This window comes from Oncorhynchus gorbuscha, linkage group LG20, assembly GCF_021184085.1.
Source record: "Oncorhynchus gorbuscha isolate QuinsamMale2020 ecotype Even-year linkage group LG20, OgorEven_v1.0, whole genome shotgun sequence".
In the NCBI taxonomy this organism is placed as follows: domain Eukaryota; kingdom Metazoa; phylum Chordata; class Actinopteri; order Salmoniformes; family Salmonidae; genus Oncorhynchus; species Oncorhynchus gorbuscha.
Window position 1 is genome coordinate 38,396,685 of NC_060192.1, and position 14,964 is coordinate 38,411,648.

Consider the following 14,964-nt stretch of genomic DNA (forward strand, 5'->3'; position numbering starts at 1 on the left):
TCTGTTGGCTATGTAGGACTACAGTCATCAACAACCCCAACCATGTTAGAACATTGAAATGTCATAGGCTATTGAAATGGGACATTTTTGAAAACCCATGTAAGGCCTATTTGCATACCACTTATTTCCTTAATTCACAGTATTTTGCTCGTGTCCTCCTCTCTTCTGGGTGCCATCTCTGTCTATTCACAGGGTATTTTCTATCCAGGCTTCTTGGGAAGTCCTTACCCCACTGAAGTTTAAATTAAAAATGGTTAATAAGGTAAGGGTTAAGGTTAGGTTGAGGGTTAGGTAAGGGTTATGATTACTGTTAAGTTTAGGGTAAGAATAGGGGTTAAGATTTTAAGGTTTTAGGGTATGGACGTCCCAAGGATTCCGCATAGCAATAACCATATTCAGTCTCCCTCGCGCATTCCTTCCTCACAATCATCCAATAGCCTGTGGATGTGGGCGGGAGCTCTCTCACACTGGTCCCCAAGTGCCTGAAGTTAAAACTGTGCGCGCAAATGTCTCATTGAGAATGCCGCTCTGTCACATTGACGCATGTATGGAATTTCACTCAGTCTCTCATTCATTTTTCTGTCTCCCCCTCTTCTGTAACGGATTTGAACTGTAGGATAGGATAACAACAACGGACCGGACACTTCTCCAAAACATACCGTTTAAAAGCGTTTGTGTTGGATTATATCCACTGACTCCCACTATGCTACTATTTTATAGATTGATCCTCCTTGCCGCGTCGCTGTCGGGCAGCGGCGTGGCACAGCTCACAGATAGCTACGGATTATCTTTCCCGTTGAGGTCAGAACTGTCTGAGGATGCGATACTGGTGGCAAATAACGGAATACGCGTGCCTTTCGGGAGATCCGTTTTCATTGATCCTGTCAATGATTTGGTGATTCAAACGCAACCGGGGGACCGGTGCAGTATCACCGTTCTGGATAACCAGCCGCTTTCCCAGAGACCAGGGCAACTGTCTCCCAAAAAGTTTCCGTGTGATTTCGGTCCCAACGACGTCACCTACTCCCACTTCGGCTCGAGGAGCCTGGCTAAGGACAGAGTGAGGCTACAGCTCAGGTATGATACTCAAACCGAAACCGTTATCATCCCATTCATGACGGAGGTAGAAGTGGTTTTTACGCAACTGGAGGTTCTCACCAAAAACATGCCGCTGACCGTTGCTAAATTGAACGGCGTTAGTAATGCCATTGATAAAAAGATTTTGGAATTCACTTATGACAGAAACTCTCAAAAATGCAAGGTGAATTCTTTAGCGAGTGGTAGCGCTCTTCCCAAGTACGGAAGACTTGTAGATGATGGAATCACTAAAATGATGGACTGTGACGCATTCATTCAATCTGACATCCGTTACAAGCACACGTTTGTTCACAAATCCCCCAACAGAGACTATGTGCCCGTGGTTGTTGAACTGTGTGATAGAGAGGGAAACAAAGTAAAAGAGGAGTATTTCCAACTGATGATCCATATCAAGGAGGGAGAGGCGAACACTCCTCCTAAACCCAGCTTCATGGCAATGCTGAGGATGGAGGTGAGTCAGTTTGTGATGACAGCTCTGACCACTGACATGCTGGCTGCGGAGGACCTTGAGTCCAACCCTGATGAACTTCTCTTCAACATCACCTCCCCCCTCTCTTATGACGATGGTTATATAGTTAGCACGGATGACAGGAACCTACCCATCACCTCGTTTTACCAGAGTGACCTACGGGACCTGAAAATAGCCTACAAGCCCCCCTCCCTGGACTCAGACATGGAGAGGATCTTTCAGATAGAGTTTGAGGTGGTGGATCCGGACGTGGCTGTCTCGGACCCCGTTGCGTTCATGATTGTGGTGAAGCCGATTAACTCTCTGGCGCCGGTCGTGACGCTGAACACGGGTCAGCTGCTTTACGAAGGTCAGTCCCGCCCCCTTTTCTCTCCCCACAACCTGGAGATTAGTGACGAGGACGACCTGGACAGCGTTACGGTAACCGTCGTTGACGGGCTCCGCCACGGCGACCTCACAGTCCTGGGGTTGCGCCGGAAGTTCTTCACGGCTGCCGACCTGAATACGGGTGTGGTCATCTATCAACATGATGGCAGTGACACGTACAGTGACAACATCGTCTTCAGAATGACAGATGGCAAGAATCAGGTATATATCTTATTTAGGAAAATGTTTAATGTATCAAATAATTCAGCATTCATTGCTATTGATACCATGTAATGTTAGCTTATTGAGAAAATGACAAGAACAGAAAAGCCTGCCTCCCAATTACTGTCTTTCATGAACAACTCAGTGGCCTTGTGGTCCTCCTTCAGATTGGAAGGTTTGGGGGTAGATCCCTGGCCGAGTGCTAATGAACAGTTGAAAAATCAAATCAAATCAAATGGTATATGTCACATCTGCCGAAAACAACAATGCTTACTTACAAGTCCTTAATTAACCAACAATGCAGTTTTATGAAAATAGAGTTTAGAAAATATTTACTAAATTGGAAAAATTGAAAAGATAATAAATCAATTATTTAAAAAAAAGTAATAATAAAATTGAAAAAATAATTAATCATTTTTTTTTTAAAGTAACAATAAAATATCAATAGCGAGGATACAGTTGAAGTCGGAAGTTTACATACAGTTAGGTTGGAGTCAATAAAACTCATTTTTCAACCACTCCACAAATTTTTTGTTAAGAAACTATAGTTTCGGCAAGTCGGTTAGGACATCAAAATTGTGCATGACACAATACATATTTCCAACAGTAGTTTACAGACAGATTGTGGGTCTTCCAAATGCACAATGACCCCAAGCATACTTCCAAAGTTGTGGCAAAATGGCTAAACCTCTTATGGCTGGGGGCAGTATTGAGTAGCTTGGATGAATAAGGCGCCCAGAGTAAACTGCCTGCTATTTAGGCCCAGAAGCTAAGATATGCATATTATTAGTAGCTTTGGATAGAGAACACTCTGAAGTTTCTGAAACGGTTTGAATGATGTCTGTGAGTGTAACAGAACTCATATGGCAGACAAAAACCGGAGACAAAATCCAACCAGGAAGTGGGAAATCTGAGGATTGTAGTTTTTCAAGTCATTGCCTATCCAATATACAGTGTCTATGGGGTCATATTGCACTTCCTACGGCTTCCACTAGATGTCAACAGTCTTTAGAACCTTGTTTGATGCTTCTAGTGTGCCAGAGTGGCATGAGCTGATCACACGCGTTCACTTGAGAGTTAGCTATGTTCCATTGCATTTCTACAGACAAAGGAATTCTCTGGTTGCAACATTATTGAAGATTTATGATAAAAACATCCTAAAGATTGATTAGGGTCTCTCTCTCTCGCAGGTGGAGTTCCTGTTTCCCTTGACGATTGTTCCCACGGACGACGAGCCTCCCATCATCAATGTCAACACTGGTCTTGTGCTCTTCAAGAACCAGATTATGGCTATCTCTCCTCTGATGCTCAGCGCTGCTGACATCGACTCAGAAGATTCCACGATCAAATTCATGATCGAGCCGCCATTCTCGACCATCGGGGGTTTGCTGCTGAGGCAGTCCGACGCCCCAGAGGACCCAGAGTCATGGAAGTTCAACGCTGAGGATGAGGTGTATGAGAAGGAGGTGACAGAGTGGCTGCAGAAAGACATCACAGATGGGAAGGTGTTCTATAAACACACCGGACCACATAACACTGACACAGTCATAGACCATTTTGTGTTCAAAGTTCATGACGACAATGACCCGCCTAACGAATCAGGCGAGAGCACGTTCACCATCAGGGTTCTACCCATCGACGATCTTCCCCCTGAGCTTTTTCCCGGTACCACGCTCCAAGTGACTGTTCAGGAGTACCAGCTGACTCATTTCGGTAAGAACATGCTTCTCTACACCGATCTAGACTCTGAGGAGCACGACCTGAAATATACAGTGATCCAGCCGCCAACAGACACAGACGAGAACAGCCCGGTCGTGTTCGGGTCCATTGTTCTGACTGAGAGTCCCGACACTGAGGTCAATGAGTTCACGCAGGCTCAGGTCAACCACCACAAGATATCCTACAGTCCTCCCGACCAGGAGCTGGGCATCACGGCTCACGTCCTCCAGTTCCGATTCTCTGTCGAAGACACGGCCGGGAATAGCGTTGAGGGGGCTTTCAGGATTTTCCTCCATCCAGTTGACAACAAACCACCACAGATCACTAACACTGGCTTTTCTGTATTTGAGCAAGGCATGCATGTGATATCCAGTGCTGAGTTGGACACATCAGACCCAGACACAGACAGTAAACAGATATCGTTTACCCTCAGCCAGCCTCCGCTGCACGGCCAAGTCCAGCATGCCTTCTCAGACCTACCCAAAGGGGGAGCTTTCTTCCTAAAGGACATCTCGGACAGGAAGATCATATACGTCCAAAACGGCAACGAGACAGTGAGCGACGTGTTCCAACTCGACGTCAGCGATGGGATCCATGTTGTCACGGTTAAAGTCAGAGTCGTCGTGAAGCCCGTTGACGACGAGACGCCGGCTGTCAGTTTACCGGCCGGGACTGTCGGTTCACATATGGACGTCCTAGAGAATGGAGCTATGGAGATCACTACGAGTGTCCTCCAGGGGTGGGACGAGGACACCGACGACCTCCAGCGGACCTTCATCATCGAGAATGCGCCCGTGTTTGGTGTCATCCTGGTTGCCGGGGCACATGCCGTGAAGTTCACCCAAGTCGACATCATCAACGGTTTAGTGGTATATGCCCACACCGGCGGAGAGATTGGGCTGACGTCCATCATGGACAGCTTCAACCTCACCCTAACTGACATGTCAGATGATTGGTCAGTGGGCGGGAACAAGGTCAACGGTGTCCACGTCCGTGTCACAATCATCCCCGTTGACAACCAGGCCCCTGACGTAACCGTGGGTGACCAGTTCATCGTTGTCGAAGGAGAGAAGTATGCCATCGGAACACAGTATTTAAAGGCCGAAGACAAAGACACAACCAGTGATGATATTCTCTGCACCATCATCGTCCAGCCCAAGTCTGGTTATGTGGAGAACATCTCCCCAGCTCCTGGATCAGAGAGTTCACGGTCAGGGACGGCAGTCAGCGCCTTCTACATCAGAGACATCAGAGAAGGACATGTATATTATGTTCAGAGTGTCCACAAGGGGTTAGAACCCGTAGAGGACAGGTTCACTTTTAGATGCTCCGACGGTATCAACTTATCAAAAAGGCATTTCTTCCCTATTGTGATTATTCCGGCTAATGATGAAAAGCCAGAGATTTACTTGAGGGAGATAGTTGTGATGGAGGGGATGAATATAGTCATAGACACTCATCTCCTGAACGGAGCAGACACTGATATCCCAGCAGAGGAGCTGACTTTCATCATCTCCAAACGGCCCAAACACGGCTTTATCCTCAATCAGCTAGCCACAGGCTCAGTCCCAGTCATAAACTTCACCTTAGAGCAGATTAGGGAAGCTTCCAGTTTCATCTACGAACATGACGACTCTGAGACCACCGAGGACAGCTTTGACGTCATTCTAACAGACGGGAAATATTCAGTAGAGAGAACCGCCATGGTTATGATCATCGGCCTCGACGACGAGACGCCGAGAATGCTGGTTAATGTCGGTCTGGAGGTGGAAGTAGGTGAGGCGAAAGAGATCAACAACAAGGTCCTCAAAGCCACCGATCTAGACTCGGACGATGGAGCGTTGACCTATGTGATCCGCTTCGGTCCTGTTCAGGGAGTTCTTCAGAGGAAAACCCCATCTGGTTCTCTGGAGAACATCATGTTAGGCATGAATTTCACACAGAGGGATGTGGACAAAAGGTTGATCGTTTACACACACAATGGTCAGGAAGGCATCTGTGACCTGGTCAAGTTCGACGTCACAGACGGCATGAACCCTCTGATCGATCGTTACTTCTACATCACCATCAGGAGCATCGACATGGTCTTCCCAGACGTGGTCAGCAAGGGAGTCTCTCTGAAGGAAGGCGGTAGAGTGACATTGACCACAGATCTTCTCAGTACTAGCGATCTCAACAGTCCAGGTGAACGTTTGGTGTTCACCATCACCAGAGCTCCAGTTAGAGGACACCTGGAGTGTAGTGATACACCATGGATCCCCATCGTGTCATTCACCCAACTCCAGCTGACTGGCAGTAAAGTCTACTACATCCATACCTCGGACGACGAAGTCAAGATGGACAGTTTTGAGTTTAAGGTAACCGACGGTTACAACCCGGTGTTCCGTACTTTCCGAGTCGCTATCGTGGAAGAGGATAACAAGAAACCAGTTTTAACGTTTCACAGACTTGTGGTCACCGAGGGGCAGAGTAAACTCCTCACGCCATTTGAGCTGACCGCAGAGGACCAGGACACAGCTGACCTGTTGTTGAAGTTCACCGTCACGCAACCACCAGCGCACGGAAAACTCCTCTATAACCACACCTCACCGGTCACCATCTTCACCAAGCAAGACCTCAGCGAGAACCTCATCAGCTACAAACACGATGGCACCGAGGCCTCAGAAGATTCCTTCTCATTTACTATGACCGACGGGATGCACACTGACTTCTACGTGTTCTCCGACACGGTGTTCGAGACACGGCGCCCACAGACAATGAATATCACGGTGGTGGCCATGGATAACAGTGTACCTCAGCTGGTGGTGAATAAGGGCGCCCAGACACTGAGGATCCTGTCCACGGGGCACCTGGGGTTCCTCTTCACCTCCACGGTTCTATGGGCGTTGGACAGGGACAACGTTCCGGCTTCCTTAGTGTTCCACGTCACCACGGAACCCAAGCATGGTTACCTCATCAATCTGGGCAAAGGGAACGACTCCATCGACACCTTCAGTCAAGGTAAGACACCAGCCAATCTGTATTATTGATTATTGATTGTTTGATTGATTGATTGCTCCGGGTATATGATTTCTTATCACTTAGTTATGTTGATTGATTGATAGATTAATTGATAGATTAATTGATAGATTACTTGATTGATTGATATATTACTTTATTGATAGATTCGTTGATTGATTGATTGATAGATTGATTGACAAATATATTGATTGATTGACAGATTGATTGATATATATATATATATTCATTGATTGATTGACAGATAAATTAATTGATTGATTGATAGATACATTGATATATAGATTCATTGATTGATTGATAGATTGATTGATCGATTGATTGATCGAATGATTGATAGATTCATTAACTGATTGATTGATTCATTGATTGATTGATAGATTCATTCATTCATTGATTGATAGATGTATTTATTTATTTATTGATAGATTGTTTGATTGATAGATTAATTGATTGATTTAAATATTATTTGATTGATTGATATATTCATTGATATATAGATTCATTGATAGATTGACAAATATATTCATTGATTGATTGATATATTCATTGATATATAGATTCATTGATTGATTGACAGATAGATTAATTGATTGATTGATTCATTCATTCATTGAATGATTGATAGTTTCATTTATTGATTGACAGATAGATTCATTGATTTATTGATAGATTAATTGATGATTGATTGAATTTGCTTATTTACGCCCGTAGAACAGTTGCTTATTTACTTTGAGGCTTTGTTCAAATCTATATAGACACGATAATTGAACAATCACAGCTAAGCATTCACACATATATTTACACATTCCCTCTGTTCATAATTACTAGATAATGACTCAACCACCCAATGCATTACAAAGATTTTATTTAGATCGGGATAATTATTAATCTAACTGGCAAGTGCTGGCTGGGGAATTGAAATGTTAATCTATGGGGGAGGGAGGTATTAGCTGCAATTTAGATGTTAATTACAGCCTTGCTCTTCAGAGTGTGATTAACAGGGGAAAATAGTGGCTGCGGTTGTATGTTAACTGCGACCCCTGGTCTCCGCTCATCTGGCAATCCAGGCAGACTAAAGCATATTCACAAGGTATTTCAAATATTACAAATATTATTTGACCTCAGGTCTGCATGGTGGGAGCACATTGTAGTCCAGTGTCTATCAACCTGTTTTAAACTGTGGCAGAACTTGACCGTCTTCAGCAGCAGCATACCTACTCCATCTCAGTTGATCTACATTGGAAATAATCTATTTTCTTTGACACTTTTTTAAAGAGATTAAATAGGCTCCAAATGTCCAAATCATCTGAAAGTATCTAATAAATAATTGTGAAGCAAAAAAAAATCACTTAAAAATGTTTTGAACATGATGCGTGACAAATGCTTACATCGGTCCCGTGAATTGAATGAGATTTGATTCCACAATGACACAACAGTAAATACTACAGTAACTCTTACAAAAAAAATTCAATTTTAAAACTACAGACTTTACCAAATACACTACAGTAGATACTATAGTATTTAACCATAGTATACTATAATCTTTTTTTCATGTTGGCCACAATAGTGCTCCCATGTCAAAACTCAAAAGTGAGTGTTCCAAAAAATTCTGAAGATTAGGAGAAGTTTTGTGGCACCCCTGAGAGTTCCAAAAGGCAGACCTGAGAGTTCCAAAAGGTAGACCTGAGAGTTCCAAAAGGCAGACCTGAGAGTTCCAAAAGGCACCCCTGAGAGTTCCAAAAGGCACCCCTGAGAGTTCCAAAAGGCACCCCTGAGAGTTCCAAAAGGCAGACCTGAGAGTTCCAAAAGGCACCCCTGAGAGTTCCAAAAGGCACGCCTGAGAGTTCCAAAAGGCAGACCTGAGAGTTCCAAAAGGCACGCCTGAGTTCCAAAAGGCACCCCTGAGAGTTCCAAAAGGCACCCCTGAGAGTTCCAAAAGGCACGCCTGAGTTCCAAAAGGCACCCCTGAGAGTTCCAAAAGGCACCCCTGAGAGTTCCAAAAGGCACCCCTGAGAGTTCCAAAAGGCACCCCTGAGAGTTCCAAAAGGCACCCCTGAGAGTTCCAAAAGGCACCCCTGAGAGTTCCAAAAGGCACCCCTGAGAGTTCCAAAAGGCACCCCTGAGAGTTCCAAAAGGCACGCCTGAGTTCCAAAAGCCACCCCTGAGAGTTCCAAAAGGCAGACCTGAGAGTTCCAAAAGGTAGACCTGAGAGTTCCAAAAGGCAGACCTGAGAGTTCCAAAAGGCACCCCTGAGAGTTCCAAAAGGCACCCCTGAGAGTTCCAAAAGGCACCCCTGAGAGTTCCAAAAGGCAGACCTGAGAGTTCCAAAAGGCACCCCTGAGAGTTCCAAAAGGCACGCCTGAGTTCCAAAAGGCACCCCTGAGAGTTCCAAAAGGCACGCCTGAGTTCCAAAAGGCACCCCTGAGAGTTCCAAAAGGCACCCCTGAGAGTTCCAAAAGGCACGCCTGAGTTCCAAAAGGCACCCCTGAGAGTTCCAAAAGGCACCCCTGAGAGTTCCAAAAGGCACCCCTGAGAGTTCCAAAAGGCACCCCTGAGAGTTCCAAAAGGCACCCCTGAGAGTTCCAAAAGGCACCCCTGAGAGTTCCAAAAGGCACCCCTGAGAGTTCCAAAAGGCACGCCTGAGTTCCAAAAGCCACCCCTGAGAGTTCCAAAAGGCAGACCTGAGAGTTCCAAAAGGTAGACCTGAGAGTTCCAAAAGGCAGACCTGAGAGTTCCAAAAGGCACCCCTGAGAGTTCCAAAAGGCACCCCTGAGAGTTCCAAAAGGCAGACCTGAGAGTTCCAAAAGGCACCCCTGAGAGTTCCAAAAGGCACGCCTGAGTTCCAAAAGGCACCCCTGAGAGTTCCAAAAGGCACGCCTGAGTTCCAAAAGGCACCCCTGAGAGTTCCAAAAGGCACCCCTGAGAGTTCCAAAAGGCACGCCTGAGTTCCAAAAGGCACCCCTGAGAGTTCCAAAAGGCAGACCTGAGAGTTCCAAAAGGCACCCCTGAGAGTTCCAAAAGGCACGCCTGAGTTCCAAAAGCCACCCCTGAGAGTTCCAAAAGGCACGCCTGAGTTCCAAAAGCCACCCCCGAGAGTTCCAAAAGGCACGCCTGAGTTCCAAAAGGCACCACTGAGATTTCCAAAAGGCACCCCTGAGAGTTCCAAAAGGCACCCCTGAGAGTTCCAAAAGGCAGACCTGAGAGTTCCAAAAGGCAGACCTGAGAGTTCCAAAAGGCACCCCTGAGAGTTCCAAAAGGCAGACCTGAGAGTTCCAAAAGGCAGACCTGAGAGTTCCAAAAGGCAGACCTGAGAGTTCCAAAAGGCACCCCTGAGAGTTCCAAAAGGCAGACCTGAGAGTTCCAAAAGGCAGACCTGAGAGTTCCAAAAGGCACCCCTGAGAGTTCCAAAAGGCACCCCTGAGAGTTCCAAAAGGCACCCCTGAGAGTTCCAAAAGGCACCCCGAGAGTTCCAAAAGGCACCCCTGAGAGTTCCAAAAGGCACCCCTGAGAGTTCCAAAAGGCACCCCTGAGAGTTCCAAAAGGCACCCCTGAGAGTTCCAAAAGGCACCCGAGAGTTCCAAAAGGCACCCCTGAGAGTTCCAAAAGGCACCCCTGAGAGTTCCAAAAGGCACCCCTGAGAGTTCCAAAAGGCACCCCTGAGAGTTCCAAAAGGCAGACCTGAGAGTTCCAAAAGGCACCCCTGAGAGTTCCAAAAGGCACCCCTGAGAGTTCCAAAAGGCACCCCTGAGAGTTCCTCAAGGTACACCAGTTCTGGGAGATGTTTCATTCTGGGCTGCTTCCCAAATGGCAGTTCGGTACAGTGGCTTGTTCAATGAGATGAGCAAAGTAAAGGATCATGGGTAAGAGGTCAGAGTAAGTGTAGGTGTGTGTGCATGATTGTGTGTGTATGAGAGACGGCAATCAATCGAATAATGTAAGATAATTCTCTGTAAAACACTTTGGAAGTGTAGTGATATGTGTCTTTATGTGACATGCTGAGTGTGTTGTAAACACATTGTAGAGACAAGTCTAGGATTCAAACCCAGTCATACTAGGAGGCGAGGAGAGAGGCACCGAGGTGTGGAGGGTTGTGCTAGATGTTATACATGCTCAAGTCGCGTCAGGAAGATTTGTTTTTAGCATTTTTGTTAACCGTAACCCTATTTTTCCTATCCTGCTACGTTAATTATCCTAACCTGCTGCAAAGTTTCTCCTAACATGCTACGAAAGTCAATTCTGTCCGTAGCTGCATGCCATCTAGTCAAAATCGCTGTGGAGGGAAGCCAAGACTAGAAACAGAGGCAGGCAGACAGACGGAAGCAGAGGCTTCTCTTTCTGGAAGACAGAAAATTCTTCTGACAGCAACCAGAGTGTCACTGTGTCTGGGAAAGGGAGATAGGGGTGAAGGGGGAGAGGGAGGCTTATACAGAGAGAGAGAGAGAGAGAGAGAGAGCGAGGGGGAGAGAGAGAGTGAAAAAAAAGAGGGGAGGAGGGGAGAGAGGAGGGGGCGGGGAGAAAGAAATGGAAGGACAAAAGGAAAGATGCAAGGAGAGAGAGGGAGAGAGAGATAAAGAGAGAGATGGAAGAAGATAAATAGATATGGGAGGAGAGAGAGACTCAGCAAACATTCTCATCAGAGGATGCAGCGAGGCGAAAGAGACACTCTTGTCTTTACTTACCCCTTCTACTACCCTGGTCTGGTCCCACGATGCACCTTGCTAAATATTTCATGACCTGAGTGCCCTACGGTTCAGAATGTTGACTTCTAGTGCTGCCAGGTCTCTGTGCCTTGTAGCTTCCATTAGGGGCTCATCTCAATACTTCTAATTCTGCCAGGTCTTTCTGCCGTCTGCCTTACATTAGTATACTTTTAGATCTGCTATATCATGTGTTACGGCAGGGTCTCAATAGTGATAACTAACCCCCTCTCCTTGTCTCCTTTTAGATCTGCTATATCATGCGTTACGGCAGGGTCTCAATAGTGATAACTAACCCCCTGTCCACATCTCCTTTTAGATCTGCTATATCATGCGTTACGGCAGGGTCTCAATAGTGTTAACTAACCCCCTGTCCACATCTCCTTTTAGATCTGCTATATCATGCGTTACGGCAGGGTCTCAATAGTGTTAACTAACCCCCTCTCCTCGTCTCCTTTTAGATCTGCTATATCATCCGTTACGGCAGGGCCTCAATAGTGATAACTAACCCCCTCTCCTCGTCTCCTTTTAGATCTGCTATATCATGCGTTACGGCAGGGTCTCAATAGTGTTAACTAACCCCCTGTCCACATCTCCTTTTAGATCTGCCATAGCTGCACGCCTTACATTGAGGCTGTGTCTCAAAACGTCAGAGTTTCTTCTTCTCCTTGTCTTCTTTTACATATTGTCTCCTTTTATACCAGGTCTATGTGCCTTGTGCTAGGGCCTCGTCTCAATACCAATACTTCAAGTTCTACCAGGTCTCTGTGCATTGTAGCTTCCATTAGGGGCTCGACTCAATACTTATGGTTCTGCCAAGTATCTGTGCCTTGTGTTAGGGCCCCATCTCAATACTTCTAGTTCTGCCCTATTTCTGTGGCTTGTGTTAGGGCCCCATCTCAATACTTCTAGTTCTGCCCTGTTTCTGTGCGTTGTGTTAGGGCCCCATCTCAATACTTTTAGTTCTGCCATGTTTCTGTGCCTTGTGTTAGGGCCCCATCTCAATACTTTTAGTTCTGCCATGTTTCTGTGCCTTGTGTTAGGGCCCCATCTCAATACTTCTAGTTCTGCCATGTTTCTGTGGCTTGTGTTAGGGCCCCATCTCAATACTTCTAGTTCTGCCATGTTTCTGTGGCTTGTGTTAGGGCTCCATCTCAATACTTCTAGTTTTGCCATGTTTCTGTGGCTTGTGTTAGGGCCTCATCTCAATACTTCTAGTTCTGCAAGTATCTGTGCCTTGTGTTAGGGCCCCATCTCAATACTTATAGTTCTGCCATGTTTCTGTGGCTTGTGTTAGGGCCCCATCTCAATACTTATGGTTCTGCAAGTATGCCAGAGACGGGAAGCAGGAGCAGGCACTACAGTACCACCCCCCTCTAGTACCCCCCCTGGCGTCCCACCTGGGCAAGCCTGACGGGGTGGCCGAGGCATGGGCACTGGACAAGCCGGCCGAGGCATAGAAGCCCGACGAGCCGGCTGAGGCGTGGGAGCCTGACGATCCGGGTGAGGTGTGGGAGCCTGACGAACCGGGTGAGGCGTGGGAGCCTGACGATCCGGGTGAGGCGTGGCGGCCTGACGAGCCGGCTGAGGCAAGAAAACCTCTCGAGCCAGCTAAGTCGTGGAAGCCCAACGAGCCAGCTGACTCGTGGAAGCCCAACGAGCCAGCTGAGTCATGGAGCCCAACGAGCCAGCTGGAGCCCAACGAGCCAGCTAAGTCGTGGAAGCCCAACGAGCCAGCTAAGTCGTGGAAGCGCAACGAGCCAGCTGACTCGTGGAAGCCCAACGAGCCAGCTGGAGCCCAACGAGCCAGCTAAGTCGTGGAAGCCCAACGAGCCAGCTAAGTCGTGGAAGCCCAACGAGCCAGCTAAGTCGTGGAAGCGCAATGAGCCAGCTAAGTCGTTGAAGCCCGACGAGCCAGCTAAGTCGTGGAATCGCAACGAGCCAGCTAAGTCGTTGAAGCCCGACGAGCCAGCTAAGTCGTGGAAGCGCAACGAGCCAGCTAAGTCGTGGAAGCCCAACGAGCCAGCTGAGTCGTGGAAGCCCAACGAGCCAGCTGAGTCATGGAAGCCCAATGAGCCAGCTGAGTCGTGGAAGCCCGACGAGCCAGCTGAGGCACCCCCGGTTCCATCGACGTCACCACCAAACACAAAAATCACGAACTCCCTGGTGCTTCAAATAGTCGTGTCAGCATTTTGTAAGGACCGACGCTGGAGACGAGAAGCAAGTACAGGGAGTGAACATTTAATGAAACAATGGACATATAACAAAATAAGAACAGCGTCTGGACAGGGGGAACAAAACGACATTACGATAATAATGCTGACAACCAACTGAGGAACAGACAGATATAGAGGGGCAATCAACAAAGTGAAGGAGTCCGGGTGTGTCTAATGAGCACTGATGCGCGTAATGATGTTGACAGGTGTGAGTAATGGTGTTGACAGGTGTGAGTAATGGTGGTGACAGGTGTGAGTAATGGTGGTGACAGGTGGTAACAGGTGTGAGTAATGGTGGTGACAGGTGGTAACAGGTGTGAGTAATGATGGTGACAGGTGTGAGTAATGGTGGTGACAGGTGTGAGTAATGGTGGTGACAGGTGTGAGTAATGATGGTGACAGGTGTGAGTAATGGTGGTGACAGGTGTGAGTAATGGTGGTGACAGGTGTGAGTAATGGTGGTGACAGGTGTGAGTAATGGTGGTGACAGGTGTGAGTAATGATGGTGACAGGTGGTAACAGGTGTGAGTAATGATGATGACAGGTGTGAGTAATGATGGTGACAGGTGGTAACAGGTGTGAGTAATGATGGTGACAGGTGTGAGTAATGACGGTGACAGGTGGTGACAGGTGGTAACAGGTGTGAGTAATGATGGTGACAGGTGTGAGTAATGGTGGTGACAGGTGTGAGTAATGACGGTAACAGGTGTGAGTAATGATGGTGACAGGTGTGAGTAATGACGGTGACAGGTGGTGACAGGTGTGTGTAATGATGGTGACAGGTGGTGACAGGTGGTGACAGGTGTGTGTAATGATGGTGACAGGTGTGAGTAATGACGGTAACAGGTGTGAGTAATGATGGTGACAGGTGTGAGTAATGACGGTAACAGGTGTGAGTAATGGTGGTAACAGGTGTGAGTAATGGTGGTGACAGGTGTGAGTAATGGTGGTAACAGGTGTGAGTAATGATGGTGACAGGTGTGAGTAATGATGGTGACAGGTGGTAACAGGTGTGAGTAATGGTGGTGACAGGTGTGAGTAATGGTGGTGACAGGTGTGAGTAATGATGGTGACAGGTGTGAGTAATGGTGGTAACAGGTGTGAGTAATGATGGTAACAGGTGTGAGTAATGGTGGTGACAGGTGTGAGTAATGAT

The 14,964-nt window shown here is 47.1% G+C and overlaps 1 pseudogene; it reads left to right on the forward strand.

Moving 5' to 3' along the window:
• Positions 1-540: 540 nt before the first annotated feature.
• The window catches only part of LOC124007475, a 240,094-nt pseudogene continuing 225,670 nt past the window's right edge, over positions 541-14,964 (forward strand).